General features: G+C 38.1%; 1 long non-coding RNA gene across 1 annotated transcript in view; it reads right to left on the reverse strand.

The window, feature by feature from the left end:
• Nucleotides 1–24,059, reverse strand: part of LOC141567909 (uncharacterized) — a 47,663-nt gene that overhangs the window by 11,668 nt on the left and 11,936 nt on the right. Inside the window, exon 2 of the long non-coding RNA XR_012490886.1 lies at nucleotides 11,643–11,693. This is a non-coding gene — a long non-coding RNA (uncharacterized LOC141567909). The remainder of the gene's footprint in view (nucleotides 1–11,642; nucleotides 11,694–24,059) is intronic.

The raw sequence follows: 24,059 nt of genomic DNA on the forward strand, positions 1-24,059 counted from the left end.
GGGGAGAAAGGCAGGGAAATCAGGATACAATTAAAATACAGAGTGGTTAGGTTGTGATAGATAAAAGCAGAAGGTCTTAGGGAAGCTCAAAGAAGGGACACCTAATGCAGACTTTAGGGCTGGCCAGAGGGAAGGGCTGAACCCCGAGGTTTCGGATGTGCGACAGAATTATGAGGAGTGAGTACCAGTCACTCAGGAGCAGTAGAGGGGGGAGGCCTGACACAGAGAGTAGTGATCAATCAGTCAACCACCAAAGCACCTACTATGAGGCCCGGGAATGTGCCAGCTGCTACAGGGAGACAGAGACATGAAGTATCTGGTGCCAGCCCCAGGTTCTTATACTCACCCCACATCTCCCACCCCCATTGGAGCAGCATGAGCGCTCTGCCTTGTCACCTACGGAAATGCAAATGGCACCGGCCATTCTGTCCTGCTGCCTGCTTCCCCATTAGTGCCTTTGGCAGCTGCCCCAGATGTAACCACATCCAGAGACTGGCTCACCCATTGGAGAATCTAGGTCAAAATCCTTCAGGAATGTGCTGTGCACGGGGAATTCAAAAAAAGAAACAGATCTGACAGAGGAGACAAGCCCTTCAGCCTTTGAAGTAGAATATTGAGGCCTTCAGGCGCTGTCAAACCATGTCAGCTCTCCTCTTGACTTAGGATTCTTATAGCTTCGGATTTCGCCTGGAAATTAGAAAGCCCCTGTAAATCCCTTTTAGATAAGTAAAGAAACAAATATGACAAAATAATAAAATGTGAATTTTGAAGTCGGCCTCAGAGAAAAACACTGCAGTTGAAAAGACTAAGGCAGATACTGTGTTGCAGGAAGTTGAGGGCAACAACAAAACAAACCTTATTTCGTTCATTGAGCTGTTTTATCACATTTGAGGAGCAAGAATGTTTGGAATGCTAAAAAAGCAAGAGGTAGCTTAGGGACAGCAGGAACTACACATTCTTTTTATCTCAAAGGACATCCTATCCAACCCACCTGGTTTTCCCAGGATGTTGGGGAAGCTTCCTTCATGGCAGCTGGTAATGAGCTTGCCCAAAGCTTAGAGTTTTGTATTTTTTCTTTTTTTCTAATTCTTAAAAATGTCAGCTTTAATAAACAATACCTTAAAGGTTTAATAAATAATACAGTAAAATTCACCCTCTTTCAGTATACAGTTTCATGAGATTTGACAAATGGGTACAGTAGTGTAACTACACCACAAGGAAGACACAGGACATTTTCATCACCCCACAAAGGTCTCTCCTGCCCCTTTGTAGCTGACTTCCCCCTGCCCCGCCCCCCCCACACACAACTATTGACTTAATTTCTGTCCCTATAGTTTTGCCTTTCCCAGAATGTCATATAAATGGAATCATACAGTATACAGCCTTGTGTATCTGGCTTCTTGCACTTACCTTGATGCAAGGCCAATTTTTAAAAGCTTTAACATTGTCTGCCAAGGTCATTTTTCCTTGTGATCTAAGGCTAAGTGGGTGAGCACAGTGTTCATGCTTGTCTTAATAAATTCTCTGGAGTATGGCTGTAGACCCTGAATCAAACCTGCTGAATACCAGTTTCTCTCTATCATCTATTCTGATATATTGGCTCAAGCTACACTTGCACAGTACAAACAAGAATAGTACTACTGTGAATTTATACATGAATATTGTTCTATTTATTAGCATTTAGAAATGCATAATTGCATTGTAATCAATCAAGAGCATTTACAGGGCTATACTACTGCTCTCAAGGAACTTGCAAAGATAATTAAAAAGACAGCATATAATTAAATCATAGGATTTTATTGCTAACAGGGGTCTTAGGAATCATCTGGCCATAGCATCATAGTTTTCCGGTTGGGAGTAACCGTCAAGATTATCCAGACTTTCCCATCATCTCAGATTTAAATTTCCTCTAGGAGTGGCAATTACCAAAGAATAATGAGTCATGTACATGCGTGAAACTTGCTAGTAGACAGTCATGGGGCCTGAAGCAAACTAGAGAGAGTATGGCAGTACCTATGGTCATTCAAGTTCAATTTAAAAAACAAACACTGAACAACTAATAAATACATATCTGGATTGATTTAGTCCTAGGTCATCAAATTGCAGTTTCATTTCTATAAGAGCTTTGTAAGTTTTTAGCTAGCATAACAGATACTCCTGAGACCTTGACCCACATCCTTCCACTCGTACCAGTTCAGTGTGTGCTACTCTGGCTTGCAGTGCCAGCATAACATTTATTTGCTATAAGAGTTCTTGAAACTCCAGCACCTGCTTTGCCCCTGTGGTACCATAACTTCTTTATCCAGTCATCTATCGAAGGACACTTTGGTTGTTTCCATGTCTTGGCCACCGTAAATAAAGCTGCAATGAACATTGGAGCACACATGTCTTTATGGATAAATGTTTTCAAGTTTTTTGGGTAGATACCCAGGAGAGGGATTGCTCGGTCATATGGTAATTCTATTCGTAATTTTTTGAGTAACCTCCACACTGCCTTCCATAGCAGCTGCACCAATCTGCATTCCCACCAACAGTGAACGTTGGTGGGAACAAACACCTTTTTCTCCACAGCCTCTCCAACACTTGTTACTATTTGTCTTGTTGATGATAGCCATTCTAACTGGGGTGAGGTGATATCTCAGAAATCTTCCTCTTTGGAAAGAAGCATTTAACCCAATTCTTAAACTGTTTAATTTTTCTTAAATATATCCCAAATTTCACTCACTTATTTCTGCCAAAATAAAAATTGTTAGTTACAAGGCCAGTAATGAGAATCTGGAATGAAAAAATGCCCAGGAGAATAAATCTGGGGGTTGGAAGATGATGCTGGACCATCCTCATTATGTAAGATGGAAACTAGAACCATTTTTAGTTTAATGTTATAGAAAGGGTCAATGCAGAAGACTGCACAACACCGGGTGATTTTGTTTATAGATATAATACATGTATTATTGGTATAATTTATAGTCTTAGTTTTTCATTTGAGAAAGGATCATGAAAAATGTGTTCTGTCTTAAATTCAGCTTGACAATTTTCAGGCATTTCCATTTCCCAGTCAAGTATTTCACATTTGTTCTAGTATATACTACCTCAGGCAAATCAAATGCTTTGTTAAGAGTGCTGGTGTGGTATTAAATTCTCACCTTCTTTCTAAGAGGTATCTTTTGGGCATGTTGTATACCAACTAACTTAAATAATAAAAAAGGCAAGAAAGGTTCCGAATTGTCTGAACAGTCTCCTGATAGCATCTCCTACTTACTCCTTCCTCTCTAAGAGAAAGAAAGAACTTCAGGAGACCAAAGAGCTGGATAAAACGGAGTGCAAACTAGTGTGATGAGTAGATTGCCAAACCCTTATGAATATTCCTTCTGACATTATGTTTGAAGTAAAGTACTTGTGGGAAAGTTAGATGTACCAGTTTCTAAATTTTGAGAGTATTTTGAGGACATCCATGGCCATTTTTCACAACCTATTTCTTGGAGACACTGATTACTTGCTAATACATCTTTTCTTATACAAAACTACTCTGTGAATAAGCATTTCCGAGGATTTATGAATAATTTTTCTTAAAAAAAATGTTTTTGAAAGAGAGATAAACAAGTGATTATTGAATTCAAGGCTACACCTATTCCTCCCACTTCTCCTTCTGATGTAATTACAATAAGTCTGGTTTGTGCATATCTGAACATCTTCTGGTTTTGATTGTCAAGCAATCAAATAGCATTTCTTGCCCCCACTCAGACCCATAATTTAGAAGCTTCTCTACAGTGACGCTTGGTGCAGTTTAATTATAATGCTTTTCAATCCAGAAAGCTATTTAAAGGACAAGAGAAGCTGTGCATTTTCAGTCTTTTCTCTTGAAAACATTCAGAAATTTATATTTGTAGCTGATCCCATATTGAAACTTAATAACTTCTGTCATGCATGACTTTGAACAGCAACACTTTTTCCTTATGGAACAACTGATATTTTAAAATACGTTTCTTTCCAAGAAAGAGTGTGCAGCACAATTACACCATTTTGAAACTGCTTGTCACCACCACATTAGAAGAAAGCATGTAAAATTTCACAATCATCTGCATTGTTTACAGCAAATATATATATTTTTTATTTCAAAATGAAATTCTCCTAGGTGTTCTAATTCAGCATTGAAATAAAGAACTGCTTTTTCTGGACATATTCTCTTCCCTTCCCTGGCAGTTACTGGTACCAACTTGCTCTTAATTATCTCCCATTCAATGCTAGTCATAACTGCCCACCTACTTCACACTTAGGCAGGCCAGCCCACAGTACGCACCCCAGCCCCCGCTGTCTGAATCATCTTCCGCCCACATCCTTTCCCACTGTCGTTTCCTTTTTCACTTCAGCACTCTTTTTAGAGGAACATTCTTGCTTTTCTACAGCTTTTTTCTTCATTCTATATTATGTCCCCTTTATAGTCTAGAAAACTGCAACTCTCAGGGAATTTTCTTCCCATCACTGAAGACAGCTCATGCTTAACACACCATAGAATCTGTGTTCATCAGCTGTTCATTAATTCTTGTGTACTTTAGGGTAAAGAAGGATTGGAGAAACTGGAAATTTATCACTTTAATGTACAAAAAATAAAGTCATTTTTGAAAGTTTTTACCTTGGCAGGGACAAAGAAAATCCCAGGCCTGGGCAATTTAAATAGTCAACCTACAGTTTGACATACCTACTTTCAACATTCTACTCTCACTGATTTTTTTTTTTTTTTAATGCTAAAGTTAAGTTCTTTCAATTGTTAACTTTCAAGTCTCCATTTTTTCTTAGGCATAAATGCTGACCAAATGGCTCCTACAAAATGCGGGAGGCTGGGAGCGCTAGGATTTGATACCTGAAGGTATCACAGCTCTGACCAACTAATAGAAACATTATCCTAATCCCAGCCCAGGCCATGAAGACACAATTAAACATTTAATTTCTGCATTATTTACTTAAAGTAACCTCAAATTTTTGAAAAGGTATCCATGTATGAAGATAAATTTCTGGACATGTGCAGAAGAAATCACTATTCATTATCTCACAAGGTTCCCTAATACAGGTCTCTCAGTGACCCCAACAAACAAAGGGAGAAAAGAGAAAGCCAAGTTCAAATGATCACCGATGGACCCATTGGGGTCTCCTTTTATTAAGAAGTTTATAGTTAAAAGAGATACACTTGTTCCAACTCCTCACTTTATATGAGAAAAAGGCTTTATATGAGCTTCAAAGGCCAGTGTGACTTGCCCAAAGTCATTAGAAAATTAGTAAAAAAAAAAAAAAAAAAAGAGTAGAGAGGAAATCCAAGATGGCAGAGTAGATAAATGCTGTGCTTGCCTCATCCCATGAACATAACAAAATTACAACTAAATTATAGAACAATCAACCTAGAGAACCATCTTATGTCTACTTGAATAGAAATTTTATAGCTAAGGATATAAAGAAGTCACATCGAGACTGGTAGGAGAGGCAGAGATGCAAAACGGGCTGGTCCCACACCCACATTTGGCATTTGAAAATCGGGAGAGATATCTCAGCCACAGAGGTTCCCCATGAAGGAGAGAGGGACCCCAGCCCCACACACCAGGCTTTCTAGCCCCGAGTACTGGTGCCAAGAAGAGGAGCCCCCACAACTTCTGGCTGTGATAAATAGTGGGGATTCTGACCATCTGGGTAGGACAGAAGGTTGCAAGAAACCCAGACATCCTCTTAAAGGGCCCGCGCAGGCACTCACCTTGGGCTCCAGCAGAAGGATGGTGAATCAGGGGGTGCTGGAGACATATGAAGAGAGACTGAGCTGTGTAATGCGGGGTGAGAACTGGAGGGACAGTCCCCATTTTTTCTGTGTTGGGCCATCCTCCCTTGCAGCCAGCAGTTGGGTGCCATCTTTCCTGTGTTGAGCCTGACCCCACAGGCCAAATCTGAATCTGATTGGTCTGGTGAGTTCCACTGCTCCACCCTGCTGACTCACTGAGACCCTGCCTCACCCAACTTGCATAGCGGCTGAACCTTACAGGGACCAGCAGGTGGCAGCAGGCCTTGGAGTGTCCAGGCATTTTGCAAATCTACCCCAGACCCTGTACTGGTGGCAGACGTCCTTGGTTCACAGTGAGGCCTCTCCCACATGCCTCCAGGTACAGCACAGGCAGCGACCAATGATGGATCACTTTGTAGCTCCTACCAGGTACTCCTCAGATAGTCACAGGCAGTGGCTGACCTGGGCCTACACTGGAGCCCTTCCCAAGAGGTCCCCAAACCAACATACTTGGAGGTGGGCTTCAAACCACAGCAGAGCACCACTCAATTAGCCCCACAAGTAGCACACACAAAGGGCAGTTTCAACATGCACCAGAGCCTGCAGGGGCAAATCCTGCTCCATGCAGTGAGCTTCCCACACAATAGCACATAAGCTGTGGTTGTGGCCAAACCCCATTGCCAGTCAGCCTGAGGGTTAATATCACCCACTGATGTGCCAACAGTAATCAAGGCTCAATGATAACAGGAGGGCATACACAACCCACACAAGGGACACTCCTGGAGCACTCGGAGCAGGTCACCAGGGAGACTGTGCCACTGGGCCCAGGACCAATAATGCATAAGGTGACCAGGCAAGACTGGAGACATTGCAGCCCTACCTTATACATAGAAACAAACACAGAGAGGCAGCCAAAATAAGGAAACAAAGAAATACATCCCAAATGAAAGAAGAGGAGAAAATTCCAGAAAAAGAACTAAACAAAATGGAGCCAAGCAGCCTACCAGATACAGAGTTCAAAACAATGGTTATAAGAATGCTAAGGAACTTAGTGAGAACTTCAACAAAGAGATAGCAAGCATAAGCAAGGACATAGCAACCATAAAAAAGAACCAGTCACAAATGAAGAATACAATAACTGAAATGTAGAATGCACTAGAAGGAAACATCAGCAGACTAGATGAAGCAGAGGATCTAATCAGTGATTTGGAAAGCAAGGTAGTAGAAACCACCCAATTGGAACAGAAAAAAGAAAAAATAATCCATATGATTTCACTGATATGTGGGATATGAAAACAACAAAGGAACAAGATAAACAAGTAAAGAAACAAAAACTCATAGACACAGACAATAGTTTAGTGGTTACCAGAGGGTAAGTAAGGGGGGTGGTAGATGAGGGTAAATGGGATCAAATATATGGTGATGGAAGAAGAACTGACTCTGGGAGCTGAAGACACAATGTGATATATAGATGATGTATTACAGAATTGTACACCTGAAACCTATGTAACTTTACTAACCATTGTCATCCCAATAAACTTTAATTTAAAAAAAAGAATTAAAAAACATGAGGATAGTTTAAGAGACCCCTGGGACAACATCAAGCATAACAACATTCATATCATAGGGGTACAAGAAGGAGAAGGGAAAGCAAAGGATTGAGAATCCATTTGAAGAAACAGTGACTAAAAACTTTCCTAACCTGGTGAAGGAAATAAACACACAAGCCCAGGAAGTGCAGAGAGCCCCCCAAAATATGAACCCAAACAGACCCAAACCAAGGCACATTATAATTAAAATGGCAAAGGTTAAAGACAAAGAGAATCCTAAAAGCAGCAAGAGTAAAGCAGTTAGTTATTTACAAGGGAGCTCCCATAAAATTGTCAGCTGATTTCTCAACAGAAACTTTGCAGGCCAGAAAGCGTTGGCCCAAAATATTCAAAGTGGTGAAAAGCAAGGTCCTAAAGCCAAGATTACTCTACCCAGTAAGGCTATCATTTAAAATTGAAGGACAGATAAAGAGCTTCCCAGACAAGAAAATCTAAAGGAGTTCATTACCAACAAACCAGTATTATAAGGAATGTTGTAGGGACTTCTTTAAGATGGGGAAAAAAAAGATAAAAAATAAGAATCATAAAATGGTAATAACTATATATATCTATCAACAATTGCTTTCAATGTAAGTGGATTAAATGTTCCAATCAAAAACATAAGGTGGCTGAATGGATAAGAAAACAAAACCCTTACATATGCTGCCTACAAAAGACTCACTTCAGATTAAAACACATACAGAGACTGAAAGTAAAGGGATGGAAAAAGGTATTTCATGAAAATGGAAATGGAAAAAGAAAACAAAAAACTGGAGTAGCAATACTTATACCAGACAAAATAGACTTTAAAACACTGTCAATAACACTGTGATAGTGTGGCATGGTGTCAGATGGTTGCTGGAGTTACCACGGTGGTCACTTCTTTAGGTATATAAATGTTGAACAACTATTGTGTACACCTGAAACTAATATAATATTGTATGCTAACTATATATTTAATAAAAAATATTTTTTAAAATAAAGGAGTAGAACCTAAGTATTTCCACTAGACAAAAGGAAACCTATCTTTGTGAAGTGCCCTTCCAGTTTATCGTTTCACCATATCTTCACAACACCATAAAAAGGCATCATTATTCCCATATGACAGATAAGAAAGCCAAGGGTCATAAAGGTAAGTAAATGTCCCAAGTTTACACATCTGGAAATTGATGTTGCTACATAGACCTTCTTACAAAGTTTAAGCTAACATTTTACAACTTTGTGAGCACTCACATAGGAAGAGCCAGGCATTAAACTAAGCTCTTTACTATATCATCTGACTAAAGTCTCACAACAATCTCTGGTGTTGTCATTTATGTATTAATAATGTTATGGGCATTATCTTTATAATAAAAACATGGAATTTTAGACTACTTTTTTGCCTTTTCTGCTGTTTTGTTATTTTATTTTATTTTTTGTCTCTTTAGACACAAAGACCATTCAAAAATAAGGAGGCAAATGGGTCCTTTCACATATTATGTTCCGGAGACCAAACTGTCAATATGTTTTAGGAGACAAGAGAGTTATCATACTCTTACAACCCTTGGCATTTTTCTCCTATGGACTGAATGGAAAGTATTTCTGAGGAAGATGGATGAGGGGTGAAAGCCCCACCTATCTTTGGAAGTTTGTCAGGGAAAATGAACTGTAAGGTGGTGCTTATATCTTTGCTCTTACTCAATGTTTGGGTGAGAATACTAAGATAAGGGGAAATGTACTTTTATTATTTTAACTTATCTATAGTTACCAAATTATACATGCAGTACAGTTTTCAGTGCTTAATTCAGAAAATGAAGGAATCTAAATTTAAATAAAGCTCTGACTTTTGTTTCTAACAACATATGCATCAAAAACTAGGCAGGGAAAATTGGGAAATATAGATAATAAAAATAATAAAATGCAACGTATAGTTTCTTCAAAGATTTTTGAACAGAACTTCCAAATCACAGTAACACATTTTTAAGGTGCACACATCAGCTTGCTACTCACTTTATTCAGTCACCCACCTGAAGGGGTTCAGAACAGGCCTCCCCAACATGTGTCACTTTGGCATGTGAATTATTGGGAACTGAAGGCAATTAAGACCTTCTAGGCTCAAAACAAACTTTCACCTCTCCCTTAAAGAAGTTAAATTGTGGGCCTTGCCACATGAGATATCACCAGAAATAACTTTTTATGACCTAGCTATAGGGCAGGGCAAACTTCTAATTACTGAACATCTGTTCTTTTCATCCTGTGAATCACCTTCTTCTCCTCTGAAGCCCCAAGGTACCTCATCTTTGGCTCAGGATCTCATATAGTCATATACCTAACTTATCTTCCCTTTCTGTCCCTGAACCTCTAATGTATGTAGGATCTCTGACTCTCTCATGTACATACATATGTATGTAATTAAATTTGGTCATTTTCTTTTGTTAATCTGTCTTATGTCTATTTTAATTATAGACCAGCTGGAAGATCCTAGAAGGGTAGAGGAAAAGTTTCTTCCTCCCCACACACCTCTGTCTCTAAACTTTCTCAAATGCCCCACCCTATCTGGAACACATTCACCTTCTCAGCTCTATGAACTCATGCCTTCAAGTGTTCAATCATCCCCTAAAATTATGAATGCTTTTTTGTATTAACTAGAAGTGAGGTGGTGATTTCCTTTGGAATATATATCTGAAACAACCTTTTCAGACTGCATTTTCTTTACTTGTAAAATGATAGTCTGTATTAGATCAGTATCAAGATGTCTTCTATGTCTTAAATTTTATGGGTTTCTAGTGTAATATACTAAATCAACAAGCATGTATTGAATACCTGCTAGTGTGAGGCACTTTACCAGAAACTGGGGGAACCAGGATATAGTCCCTCCCCTCAAACACTTTATTCAATAGCAAGTAGAATAATAGGGACTCAGAGATGGCTAGTTATCATTTGATATTAAAAATGATAAAATCAAGGAATGTGCACAGGGATGGAGTGATTAATTCTGCCTGGGTGCTTGTTTCAGTAAAACAGAGAAGATGACATCTGAGCTGAGTCTTGAGGGATGAGTTAATAGGTGCAGACAAAAAGGAAAGAACCCTTTGGATAGAAGGCACAGCATAAGCAATGGCATAGGAACATGTTTAATGTCTGGGTAAAGAGAACATAGATGAGAATAATAGTTGGAGCAGTAGGACTAAGACCATATCGTCTGAGAAGTCGGGTATCCAGTGTATTAGTCTTCTAGAGTGGCCATACAAAATACCACAGACTGGGTGGCATAAACAAGAAAACTTATTTTCTCACAGTTTTGGAGGCTGGAAGTCCAACATCAAAGTGTCGGTAGGTTTGGTTTCTCCCAAGGCATTTTTCCCTGGCTTGCAGACGGCCATCTTCTCAATGTGTCCTGTCCCCTCGTGGCCTTTCCTCTGTGCGTGTGACCCTGGTGTTGGTGTCTCTTCCTTTTCTTATAAGGTCATCAGTCTGATTAGATTAGGATCCTGCCCTTATGTTTGCATTTAACTTTTTTTCTTTTTTTTTTTTAATTAAAGTTTATTGGGGTAACAATTGTTAGTAAAGTTACATAGATTTCAGGTGTACAGTCCTGTATTACATCATATATATATATCCCATTGTGTATTCACCACCCAGAGTCAGTTCTCCTTCCATCACCATATATTTAATCCCCTTCACCCTCATCTACCACTTCCCTCCCCCCTTACCCTCTAGTCACATTTAACTTTAATTACGTCCTTCAAGGCCCATCTTCAAACACAGTCACATTGGGAGTTAAGGCTCCAACACAGGAATTTTGGGAGGACACAATTCAGCCCACAACATCCAGCTACCTGTAGTATTTGGAAAACAGTGAGAAAAAGCCTCAGGGAAGCGAGAGTGGCTACTATCAGAACAGTGTATTAAAACTCAGTCACCTCATTCGTAAGAGAACCCTTATCCCTCCCCCAAATGACTGTATATTCTGGCTGCACATTCAATTTGAAAGCTAGTTTATTTGTTTTGCTATTTTAGCACTGAATTTGTACCTTTAGTGTGTGAGAAGTCAACGGGGGAAAGACGTCGATAGCAGTAGGAAGTAAGAGCTGACAGGTTGTATTTTCCAAAGATGGTTGCAACAATCTCTTGCATCCCTTGTGCTCTCCTGCATTGTAGCCTTCCCACTGCCCCATCAAGAAGTGGAGTCTCGTATCCTTGAATCTGGGGCTGACCTTACGATTTGCTTGTTACTAATCGAAGAGTACTGTATGATTTCTGAGGCCACAAGAAAAGGCCATGAAGCTTCTACCTGTTTCTCTTGGAACACTTACCCTTTGGAAGCTCCTCTTTGGGGCTTTTCCTCTCAGAAGCCAGTCACCATGCTGTAAAGAGGCCATGTGTAGGTGTTCTGGTCAATAGTCCCAGCTGAGCCCAGTCTTTAGCTGTTCCAGCCCAGGTGCCAGAGAGCTGAATGAGACATCATCATGGAACTAAACCCTCCAGTTCCAGCTACTCCAAACTCCAGCTATTAATGTCACTCCCAATCACCTGACTCTTCCCAGCTGAGGGGCCAGACATCACAGAGGCAGGGATGAGCTCTTCCCATATGCCCTTTCTGAATTCCTGATCCACAGAATCTGAGAGCATAATAAAATGATTTTTTTTTATGACACTAAATTCGGGGTGACTTATTATACAGCAATAGTAACTGACTCAGACCGTTAAACCACTAAGAGAACAGATTAAAAGAAAATACTTATAATAAATAGATGAACGTAAAATACAGTCTGGGTCCAGTTACAGCATGGAAAAAACTGCACACCTCAGTATTACTGAAAAGTTCCCTATTTACAATACAGCATACTATTTGATGCTCACAATCATATTCCAGTCTCATTAAGAAAATATTAAATTTGGTTTGGGATACATAATTTTAGAAGGCAGGGGAAATAGATCATATATTTAGAAAGACATACTTCAAATTGGTTAATTTTTAAAATGCTTTGGAGTTTTAAAAAGAATATAAGTTTCCATTATGAGAAAAATTAAAATACATAAACGTTTTCATTCTTTGATAATACTGGATAGATTAGGCTTCACTATAATTCTTAATTGAAGGTATTTCATGTTTATTGATGTTTTTATTGCTTGTCAAGAGTAAGTCTTGGGAACCAGCATATTACTATTTATGCACGTACTTTCTCTTTTCAAAAGAGAATTTGAGGAGATTTTGCTATTTGTTTTACCAGCTTTATACCCCATAGAACATACTGTGTATGATGGAATCATTAAAACATACACTTGACAATGGTAGTGATGTTCAATTATGCCCTCCATGGAGACCTGGGACCGTGCCCCATTATTCATCTGTGAATCTCTAATATTGCCTAGTTCAGTGCTTTATATGTAATAGACAGTCAAAAGAGATTTGGTGAATTGAAATGAATTGACAGAATTGTGATCAGATCTTTAAATAACTTATGACTAAAATTTCTCTCCAGAACACTATAGAGAAATCATCAAAAAGATCTGAAGTAATCGTTATCCTCAAGTAATACAAAAAAGCCATGTAAAATACCACCCACTTCCAAAGTGAATATACCTAAGCACTACAACAAACACACTGCATGATGGGCTTTTCTAATTTTATGTCCATGGAGTTTCACACGGAGTTACAAAGAACCCAATTATAATTCAGCTCAGGATTCACACCGAATGGGGACTGTGCATGTGGATATATGTGGTTGTGTGTGCGTGTGCACGTGTGTTTACGAAAGAGGCAGATTTATTAGCAGCAGTAGAATCTCAGGCTTCATAATCCCATCACAGGTACCCTTTGTAAAGAGCAGACAGTGACCAGGGCGAAGTGTGGTCTGATGACCAATTCTGAAGAGACATGGGTCTGCAGCAACCATGTTAACACCAGGACTCTCAGCTACCCTTCTCCTTGCGTGGACCAGCAAAGCCCAAGTTCTCTTCCTGCCCCTCAAAGGCTCTCACTCTGAAGTACCTGCAGCTCCATAGAGGACCCTCACTAGCATTCATTTAGGATGGTTGAGCGCCTGACTGGAAACAGGTCAGGTAGAAGTTCCCTCCCAGTTGTTCTATTGTACAACTCAGTGGCACATCTAAGTTGGAGGAATGAACTGTTGACTGACATTTTATCTTTGCTGATAATTAACTATATGCAGACAGTGTAATCACAGCTGGGGATGTGATTAAAATTCAATTCAGAATATATGATCCCTACAGTCCAGATTTTGTAATCCAACTGAAAGACAGGTTCAGACATTTCCAGCTAGCTATAGTCATTTCTGACTATAGAAGTCAGATGCAAGTCTATGAGTAAAGTGCTGGGGAATCTGAGAAGGGAGGCTATTACCTCTGATACTGTGGAGGAAGGTACAGATCTCACTTGAATCTCACTTTTGATCAATGGTTTTAATTAGAATAACTAGCCCAATAAAATGCTTTTAATAAAATGATAATAAAATTATTTAATTTATTGAATATATAAATACATAAAGTCCATGGTACTACGTAGCACTATGCTATACTCAACTAACTACGTTTCTCGTTTTACCGTTAAAAGAGCCCTAGAAGTAGGTACTATTATTATCCTTATTATCCTATAAATAAACTGAAGTTTAGTGAAGTGACTTACCCATGGTCATCTAGTTAGAAAACAGCAGAGCCAGGACACTAGCCCACACCTGTCTGACTCCAGAGCTCAAGATTTAACCATGAAATATCTCTGTCTCTGTCTCTGTCTCTGTCTCTGTCTCTGTCTCTCTCTCTCTCTCTCTCTCTCTCTCTCTCTCTCTGTCTCTCTCTCTCTGAATTCTATTTTATAGCTGAAGAAACTGAGATAGGCAAAAGTTAAATGACTTCCTTATCATTGGAATTTTTGATAAAGAAAATCAAAAGATGTTAAAAAAAATTGGATGCTACCTTCAAAGAGTATATCCACAGAGTTCAGAGTATTCCAAATCAAATGTTGCACTACTTAGTATCAGGAAAATATCTGTATTTCTTGCCTCTGAAATATATGACTCTAATGTTTAAAAATATTTCTGTGTTCTGATTTCCCCTTACTCCCAAGAAAGAAAAGAAACTTAAACACAAGACTTAATTTGTAACTCAAGATTTATGTGTCTTTATCTATACAAGAGTATTTCTAGGTAATTGCTAATTAATTATACATTTCAAATTGTAATATACTTCTTTAAAAAGAGTAGAGAGCTTTATTGGTAGGTTACAATTATAAGATTACATAGTTCTCACCACTGATTTAAAATAATTAATGAAGGATTAAGTTTCAAAATGGCAAGAACATTATTTCAAAAATGTTAATTTCTAGCTCATTGGGGACAGCAAGAACCTCTTTAAATATTTTTATCTTCAAAAGTGTCAAAGTTTCCTATATGTCAAAATACCACAGACTACAATTTTTGAACAGGATTTCTATGGCACACTAGTGGCACAATGAGTTACAAACCACATCATATCAACCATTCCACTCACCTGGAGTAAAAGTAAGAAACCTTCTATAGTTTATTTTACGCCCTTTAAAGCCCAGGAAACCATAATCTCTCTCTACTTGAGAAAAGATTTATAACCTTCATCAACTGATCCCTGGTGTCCAAATTAATCAACAAATGAACAATAGGGCAGAATGCCAAAGAAAATATACAAGTGGACATCTGATACCCCAGGTTGATTAAGCAAAGAACAAAGAGCAAACTTAAGTATGTACCACAAAACACAAAAAGACAAAAACAGCATATAAGCAATCATTAGAGGGAAAAGTAGACATCAGTGAACTATATGGCACTGATTTTATAAATCAGATTTAAAAAAGTTTTTTGAAATACATATCAGAGGTTGGGGATGGGGAGGCATCATAACCTTTTCAATGGTTGAGGCCACTAAAGGCAATCAACTTTTCCTTATATCTCAGGATAGAACAATTTGACGTAGTATACAATCAATCAACCAGAATCCCCAAACAATTCTTAATTTCTGACAAATATTGGAAACATTTAATTTCGTTCATAAAATGTCTCTCGTCAACAATAGGGCCTATTTATAAGTAACTGTCCGCATGTGGCTCAGTGTTTCAACAATGGCACATTTAGACTGAGATTTCAATAGGGGAAATTGCAGATGTACTTCAGTGGATATTTATTGAATAAAGAAACAAAGGAATTGAAGTAGCAGTAATAGATCTGGATTCAAAACCCTTTTTTTTTTTTTCATTTCTAATCTGTGACCTTGGATCATTCACCATGAACTTGGGTTTTTACATCTACAAAATGAAAATTATATGATATACTTCAGGAGGTTGTTAAGATGACTAAATGAGATCCTATGTAGTTCAATCTCTCACTTGGGTATAGGAGCATTAGAAATGAGACACTTATTTGAGGAATTGCATTAAAATCTTTCATAACCTCCCCATAATCATTCATTTATTCATTTAGATATAGAATATCTACAGGAACAATATTAGGTACAGAGAAGCTTTCATGAGAAATCTTTAGGCAATAGGATGCTTTATGCCCATTTTGAGATAGTCTACAAACTATGTAGTCTTTGATATAATCTATAACAATTCATTGTACTTTCAACCTAACCATCCCCTCCCTGCTGCTTCCTCCATCTTTTTTTTTAAAAAAAAAAAAGAGAGGAAGTGAGAGTCTGGTTTACAAATTACCTAGTGATTTTTAAAAATCAAAGTTTAATGGTTTGTTTGTTTATTGTTGTTGTTGTTTTTGAGTCATGAAATAGGTACAAATGTTGAAACTGCCCAACCAAAATGTCACCTCCTCTTTTTTTTTTTACATGTTTTAAGTGGATGATCTCCAAACATTTTTTTTATTAGTTTCAGGTGCACAACACAAACTTAGACGTTTATCATTTATATCCCTCACACTGTGTGATCCCCCCTCCCCCATCCACTATCCCTCTGACACCTAATGTATAAGGCATGTCACCTCCTCTTGAAGGTACCCTCCGTCTCTCTGGTCTCTAACATTTCACAAGTGCTGCTCTGTCTGTCTGGATCATTTTCTTCTAACCTCCTTGCCCCAGTTCATTTGGCTCCTACCCAACATTCAGCACTCTCCTCCGCCATTTCCCATCCTAGATGGATTCTCTGTCCTCACTCCCACCAGCCCCCAGTCTGGATGGGAGACTTTCTCACCCCTATAGTAGGGTATCAAATGAACTGAAGTTTGTTTTTTTCTTAACTAGAAAGATATCATTTAAAATGTGTTGGTTGTGGAAACATTAATTCACCTTTGGAACAGATTCTTTTTCTTTAAGAAAATCACCAGAATACTCTTATAAACATAATAATCACCTATTGTTCTAGGAGAAAAATGTTAAGTCATCATATTCTGAAAGCTAGTAGTTCAGACAGAAATGTTAAATGTGCCACTGATTAATGTACATTTAGCTATCTTCAGCATTAATATGCCCTTGCAGAGACAGGCAGATCATATTATTTTTTTTCCTAAATGTGGTTTTAGTCTTACCCCTTAAAATTCCTCCCATGCCCCCCCCCCGCCCAAATATGTATATCTTTTATACAAGAATTTTCTCATGAACTGATTTAGAACAGTCCATATCAGGAGCCAGGTCTGGCCTTCCCTTAACATTGTGCTGGAGTAAAGACCTGGATTGGCCATGGAACAGCTTTACTCTGGCTGAACTGTTGACAACCTATCCATGTTTTGTGTTTGTGTTTTTTAATTGAATTATCCAAACTTTGAAGTATGTCTTTTACACTTGATCTTAGCCAAAAGGTCGAGAAGCGATTGAAGTATGTCTTTTAAACTGTTGCCATTGCCTTGTCTGTTCCTCTGAGGCTAAAGAGTACCTGATGGGTAAGGGTGAAGGAATTGAATGTTTTCTCTGTCAATCATCCTAGGGAGAGAGATGAGGACAGCCTGGGAATGAACTGGGAGTGGATAGACTTCTTCCGAGTTACAGACAAAGGACAGGTAAGTGTAAAAAGTCCACAGTGGGAAGATGCCTGTGACATAGAACGGTCTCTGACACCTAATATCAATCTATTTATATTTAATATTCATGGAAGATACTAAGAGTAGCAAGTCACTTTTAGTGGCAGCTTAGTTATGAGCTCCTTTCTGCATTGTGCTTGGATTATCCCTAAGCCTTCAGTTAATGTGAAGTGTTAGAGTGGTCTTGGCTCTGCATAGGGAATGAAGGGAGTGCTATGTGCACACCTCTAATATGAAGCAAAAATTAGAGCAGCAGCAGCAGCATGGAACAACATTTAAAGGACATCAAGAAATGAATTATGGGATATGAAACGACACCATCTAGATCAGGACGGCTGTCAATGAATTATCAGTGACCATTTGGACAGACTGTGGAACATGGAAGTGCTGCTTGGAAATTTATAGAAATTATTCAGGAAGCAAATCTAGCAAAATAACAGATTTCCCAATTCTTCTTGAGGGCTATTGCCATTGTTTTCGGTCGTATTAATAGAAAAGCAAGTGTCTTTTACAGTCTAAGGGAACTTGGATTCCATTCTGAAAATTCATGTTGTCTTTTCTACAAAATCATTAGCGTATTGATGATTGCATGTTTATCTTTTCGCTATTAGTGTCTAGCACAGTGCCGGGAACATGTTAGCTGTTCAAAAACTATTTGCTGAATTATACTTGCATAATGTCTTTCACAATATTGTGTTCAACCTGATGGAGTTGAACTAAGTCAATAGTCTCATTTAAAACTAGCTATGAGAAAGACACTGACATAGAATTATTAATAGTCAGATGCCTTGGTCTTCATTGTAAGGCTATTACTGTAACTTTCAATTTGGAAAATATGTTTTCAGCATAGATTCCCGTAAAAGGCTGAACACTCATCACATATTGCCAAAGAATCAGGAAACCAGCAGGGATGTGAAAGCCATGTAGTTCTCTCTCTTTATGAAGAGGAAATTGAAGCCCAGAGTGATAACGTAACTTGCCCGGGATCCCACACCTCACCAATGGCGGGGCCAAGGCTAGGTTGCTCCTGTTCTGATTCATATACACATCATTCACGGGTCCATGGGTAGATGGGAAGGTAATAAAATTTATTTGCATCTTATGTTCAAAAAATACCCTGAAACAATAGTTGGTATAAAGATTTTTTACTTATTTATTCATTTTTTTAAGGAGGGCACAACTCACAGTGACCCTTGTGGGGGATCAAACCAGCAACCTTGCTGTTATTAGCACCATGCTCTAACCAACTGAGCTAACCGGCCACCCTAGAGATTTCTTTTTTTTTTAACTATCATACTCTTGCTGATGTAAGAATGTCCAAACCTGTAGAAAATTTTTGTAAGCATTTATTTGAGCCAAACAGAGGATATGCCTAGAAGCAAGATCTCAACAGGGAAAACTGCTTCCAAAAAAATGACAGTTTGTAGCTTCTTTTATGCATTTGGAATTCAGGAAATGTCAGGAAGATTACCTGAGACTGGGAGAAAGCAAGGCAGGGATCAAATTGCAGTATAGTTAAGATTATGTGTTGTCTTGAGGGTGGCCACGCATTAGAAGGAGGGGTCTGAAACTGTTGTCAGGCTTTGAAAGGAGGGGTCTGAAAAGAGGCATTTCAAAGGTGTATTATCCTAGATGCACAGAAACAAGGACAGAGTTTCCCTTCCGCAAAGATAAACTTTTTACTAAAGAAGTTATATGCCTGGGACTTGACTACCCACTGCGACCTGCCCAGTTAAGAATTTATGATCAGATTATTCTGTGAGGTTAATTTCTGTCCTTTTTTGTCCACAATTAAAAGTCCTAAACTAGTGGTTCTCAAACCTGTGCAAAGGCTCCACTCCAGCCCAGTGGGGCTCAGGCATTGGTATTTTTCTTAAAGTTCTCCCGAATGATTCTAATTGCAGTCATAATTTCATTCAACGATCTTATCCATTTTTCAATCCTTTTGTTCACATTTCCCAACTTCTCCCTCACACCCCACTCTACAATTAACTACAAGACACTGAGAATGTACAGTCCTCATTTGGGTTTCACTAATGACCAGTGGCATCTGCCTAAATCAGTGAAGTTCAAGTTTAAAAAGCATTTAATTTACATTAAACACAAAAGACATCACAGTATTGCATTAGTTTTGCATTAGTTTAGAGAATAGGTTTTCACAGAATCACATGATCAAGAAGCATATAATTTATATCTCAGCCACCAGAGAAATCTTTACCTATAGATGCATGTCTTTGTTCAAAGTCTCCAAAGAGAAGTATTTCATATTTCCTTTTGTTATTCTTAGCCACACTGTTAAGAATGTTCTTTATTTAACCAATTTAATTTAAGCTAGTGTCTTTAGTAGAAATGGAGAACAATTAATAGATTGTTTACTTTTGTTTAATTGTGAAGACTCACAAATTTTCAACTTAGGCTTCTTTTCTTCAGGCAAATAATAAATAACCTGTCATTATGGCCTATATTTTACAACCATTTATATTTTCCATTCCCCATCTCTGAACACAATTAGACCACTGTATAATAAAATAGTTATTTACCTTTGCTTTAACATGCCATCTAAAGATGAAAAATGCAGTGAGGTCATATTTTTAAGTACCATTACACTCACACTGAAGTACTTTCCATTTTGTCCCTTATTTTTCAATCTTAAGACATAAAATATAGTCATTGGGTCATAAATTATAATTATCTTGTCTTGTGTCTGAGAGCAGAATGCAAACATAAAGCTTTCTTCTTTTGGTAATTTCTGTAATTTACATACACTATTAATAAGACTTTGAGTTTAATTAAAATATACAGATTGTACCCATAATTCCATAAAATGCACTTTTCTCAGAGAAAATCATCAGTGAAGCACCAACTCAGATAACAGAATTAGTGATTAACTCTTCAGGCGGCCTTTACAGTTTCCTTATGTAATGTTTTCTATACTCATCGAAATATTGTGCCATTTTTTATCAACTAGTTAAGATTTCATTGTATAAACAGTAACTGAATATATTCATGTCAAAGATAATCATTTCTTTAAAAGGTTTCTTTGTCAGGTATTCATTAAAGTAGGTTTCACATCAAAATGATAGTCACTAATATAGGGCAAACATCTTAACCCTTGGGCGGTTTTTCTACTTTTTAATTGATTTTATTAATATAAATATGTAAAAACTTCACGTCTTTAAAATGACTTTCTCTTTTCTTTCTCCTTGACTCAAACTGGCCTTGTGTAGTCTAACAGCACATGACTCACTTGCTTCTTTCCTTTCCTTAGCCTTCTACCTTTGTACCACCACACCCTTAATCGTGAAGCCCTTAGGACATCAGATTTTGGTCAACATCACTCTTAGAAACAAAGCCTCAGGTCTGTTGACTTCAGTTGTGTTTCAGCTCCAGATCCAGGACGGCAGACCGACCCCACTGGCCACATCCCCTGGAAACCAGAGAGAATGGCTCCAAGGCTGAAATCAGGACCTGAGGCAATGAGCAGCTGCCTCCTCCCCTCGCTGACCAATCAGTAGAGCCCATGACCCCAAATTCCTTAGCTACCATGACTAATGACTTTTCGCCTATAAAACCTGTCCCCTAGAAGCCATCATGGAGCCAGGTTTTTGAGCACTAGCTTGCCTGTGTCACCAGGTTTGGCACCATTTCCTTAAATAATAAACCTTTACTTTCTTTGCTGCAAACCCCTGTTTGCATCTCGTTTGGCTTTGATTTGCGCAGGCAAGTGAACCCCGTTTAGTTCAGTAACGTCAGCAATGTATCAATCCTCAGCCTATGTTATGTTTCCTTAACAGCACAAAGATCTGATTTATGAATGCACACAACTTGTAGACATACAAAGTGGAATAATCTATGTATCATATAAAAATATAGGAAACCACAATAGAGATGATATTGTTCATGGATACATAAGAAATTAATTATTGGACATGTCTATTTGCACCAATGCTATACTTTGTAAACAATGCTTTCACTTTCTTAATATTGGTCTTTAGAAATTCATTTGGTGATAAATTCCCTAAATAAAGGCATCTCTCAGCTGATGTTTACCACTCCGAATTACAGGAAGCACTGGCATTTCCCTTCAAGATAGGAAGTAACAGGAATAAATACAGCGCCAGCTACATTTTCTCTGGATCAGATACGTGAATGTTGTGAGCATTGTAATGGGCAGCGTGGGTGACACAGAATTTCACAAAAGCACCTACACAAAGAGCAGCCCTTTTTCAGAAGGCACAGAAGACACCATTTTGTCTCATTTCAAAGCAGTTCACAACGTTCTACAGTTTTCCAGTTGAAGCTTTCAGACACAAAGATGTTGTGTTTTTTTAATGTAAATCTACTAGGATACAATGAACTTTTAGGAGGGCAATTTGATTTCTAGACAGTGGGAGGGGAAATAGAAAAGGTCACAAATTGAGGGGAAATAGAATTGAGGGGCACAAAATGTGCCCTTTTCTATTGAGCTGTAAATATTTCTGAGTTCTCCTAAAGAATAAATTAAAGAGAACAGCCTTTACATATAGTCACATAGACACTGATAGTCATTAAATTAATGCCTGTATAAGAGAAATCTCCATTCTTATGTTACTTCATAGGAGAGACCCATATTTGTCCTAGGGGTTTGGTGGTAGGGGGTCAGGGTAGAGGTAGGCCATGAATCCCACTCCATTTCTTTTTGTGGCAATATGTGAGAAACCAGCAGGGGACTGCTACTGAGGAAGCCCTGACCTCTGAGCTGACCTCTTGGGACTCTGATTGGCTTGATTATGAATGTGTCAATCACAATTATGTACACAGCACTGGAGCTGCTTGTTGGGAGACTATAAGTGATCTTTGGCTTTGTTTACCTTTTTATTTTTATTTTTTTATTTTTTATTTTTGGGCAAGCCAAAGCATCCATCTAAGTGAGAGCTGGCTTTCAATATTGTAACCTGACAATCCCCGCCCCCCAAATGTACTGTCATTACATTTTGGGGTGTACCTTTTAGAATTCCCTTCAAACCCAGTGGTACATTCTTTTCTATAGCATGGTACTATCAATCTTCATCCTTTGAGGGAGATTTTATTTTATTCTATTTTATTTTATGTATATTTGTTTTTGTTGTGGTAAAATGCACATAAGAGGAAATTTGCCATTTTAAAGTGGACAATTCAGTGGTGTTTAGCACATTCACAATGTTGTGTAACCATCACCACAATCTATTTCCAGAACATTTTCCCCCCTAAAAAGTAATCCCCCTGCTCATTAAGTAGTCACTGCACATTACCCTCTCCCCCAGCCCTTGATAACAACTAATCTACTTTCTATCTTTATGGATTTGCCAATTCTGAATATTTCACATAAACGGAACCATACAATATGTGTCTTTTTGTATCTAGCTTCTTTCACTTATACTGTTTTCGAGGATCATCCATTTTCTATCTGTAGCTATTTTGAAGCAAAAGGAAGTCATATGGAACCTAGTCTGGTCAATTGGCTGGATATATACTCTTTGAAAAAATTTTAAGTGGTACTATAAAGACATAAGATTAATTTTCATATATGTCTCAGATTTTATTTTTATAACCTTGAATATATAGGTTCTACTTACACGAACACACACATACATATCAAATAAACAACACCGTACAAGACTACTTATAGAATATGAGTATTGCTGGATTATTACTGTGGATGAAAAAGGGGTTCTATGGAAAGTAAATTAAAGGGTGATCTGATCGTAAATTTCTCATTGGATAGGTTATGGTGGGTAGTCATGCCCTAGACCTATAACTTCTCTAGTGAAAGGTTTCTAAGCAAGCCCTGTTCATTGATCCTGTGCACCTAAGTTAGCAAACCTTTGAAATGTCAGAAGTAATACCCCTTCAAGGCGTAACCACCCTCAAGAGAGCACATAATCTTGTTAACTATCCTGCGATATCCTGTGATAGGCAAATTACTGTTTTGCCTTCTCTCTCTGTGCCTTTTTTTTTTTTTAAACATAACTGAAACTAACGAATGGTGTGAGGTATCTGGGTATCTGCAAATCAGATCTCAGGTGACCATAAGGCAAAGCATTCAAAATTAGACTTTTATCGTCTCTCCTTGTAATACTCTTCCCTTTTAATTCTCCACTTTCCAAGTTCTCCCATGAAGGTGAACTACCTACTTAATAAAATAAATTGATTCTAAAATATTGATGACTTAATGAACTTAACAATTGATGAAGAATCTTTGCTTAATTTACAAAATGAACTGACTTTTGATCTAGAAGTGGAGAGTAATGTTAAGGGAAGAATCCTTCCTTGTCCCCTCAATTTATACTACATGAACCAGTATGGTTCCCAAACTTTTCTGTGTCTAAAAATCACTGGGATATTTATAAAATGTGTAAATTCCAAGACCCCAGAGATTCTTATTTATTCTGGGGAGGATAAGAAATCTAATTTTTTAATAATTATCCTAGGTCAGTGGTACTCAGACTTTATTGTGTATCAAAATCACCCTGAGGGCTTGTGAAAACAGTGTTCTAGACTCTATTCCCGCAGTTTTTGATTCAGTAGGTGTAGACTGGGGCCTGAGAATGTATCTAACAAGATCCCAGGCAATGTTGATACAGCTGCTTGGGGGCCACACTTTGAGAACCACTGTCTCAGGTCATTCTAAAATATAATAACTGTGCCTTGGCACATTTGGAGATATGCTGATAAACTAATCACACTTCTGCATATCGGGTT

Source organism: Rhinolophus sinicus, linkage group LG01 (assembly GCF_036562045.2).
Source record: "Rhinolophus sinicus isolate RSC01 linkage group LG01, ASM3656204v1, whole genome shotgun sequence".
Taxonomy (NCBI): Eukaryota; Metazoa; Chordata; class Mammalia; order Chiroptera; family Rhinolophidae; genus Rhinolophus; species Rhinolophus sinicus.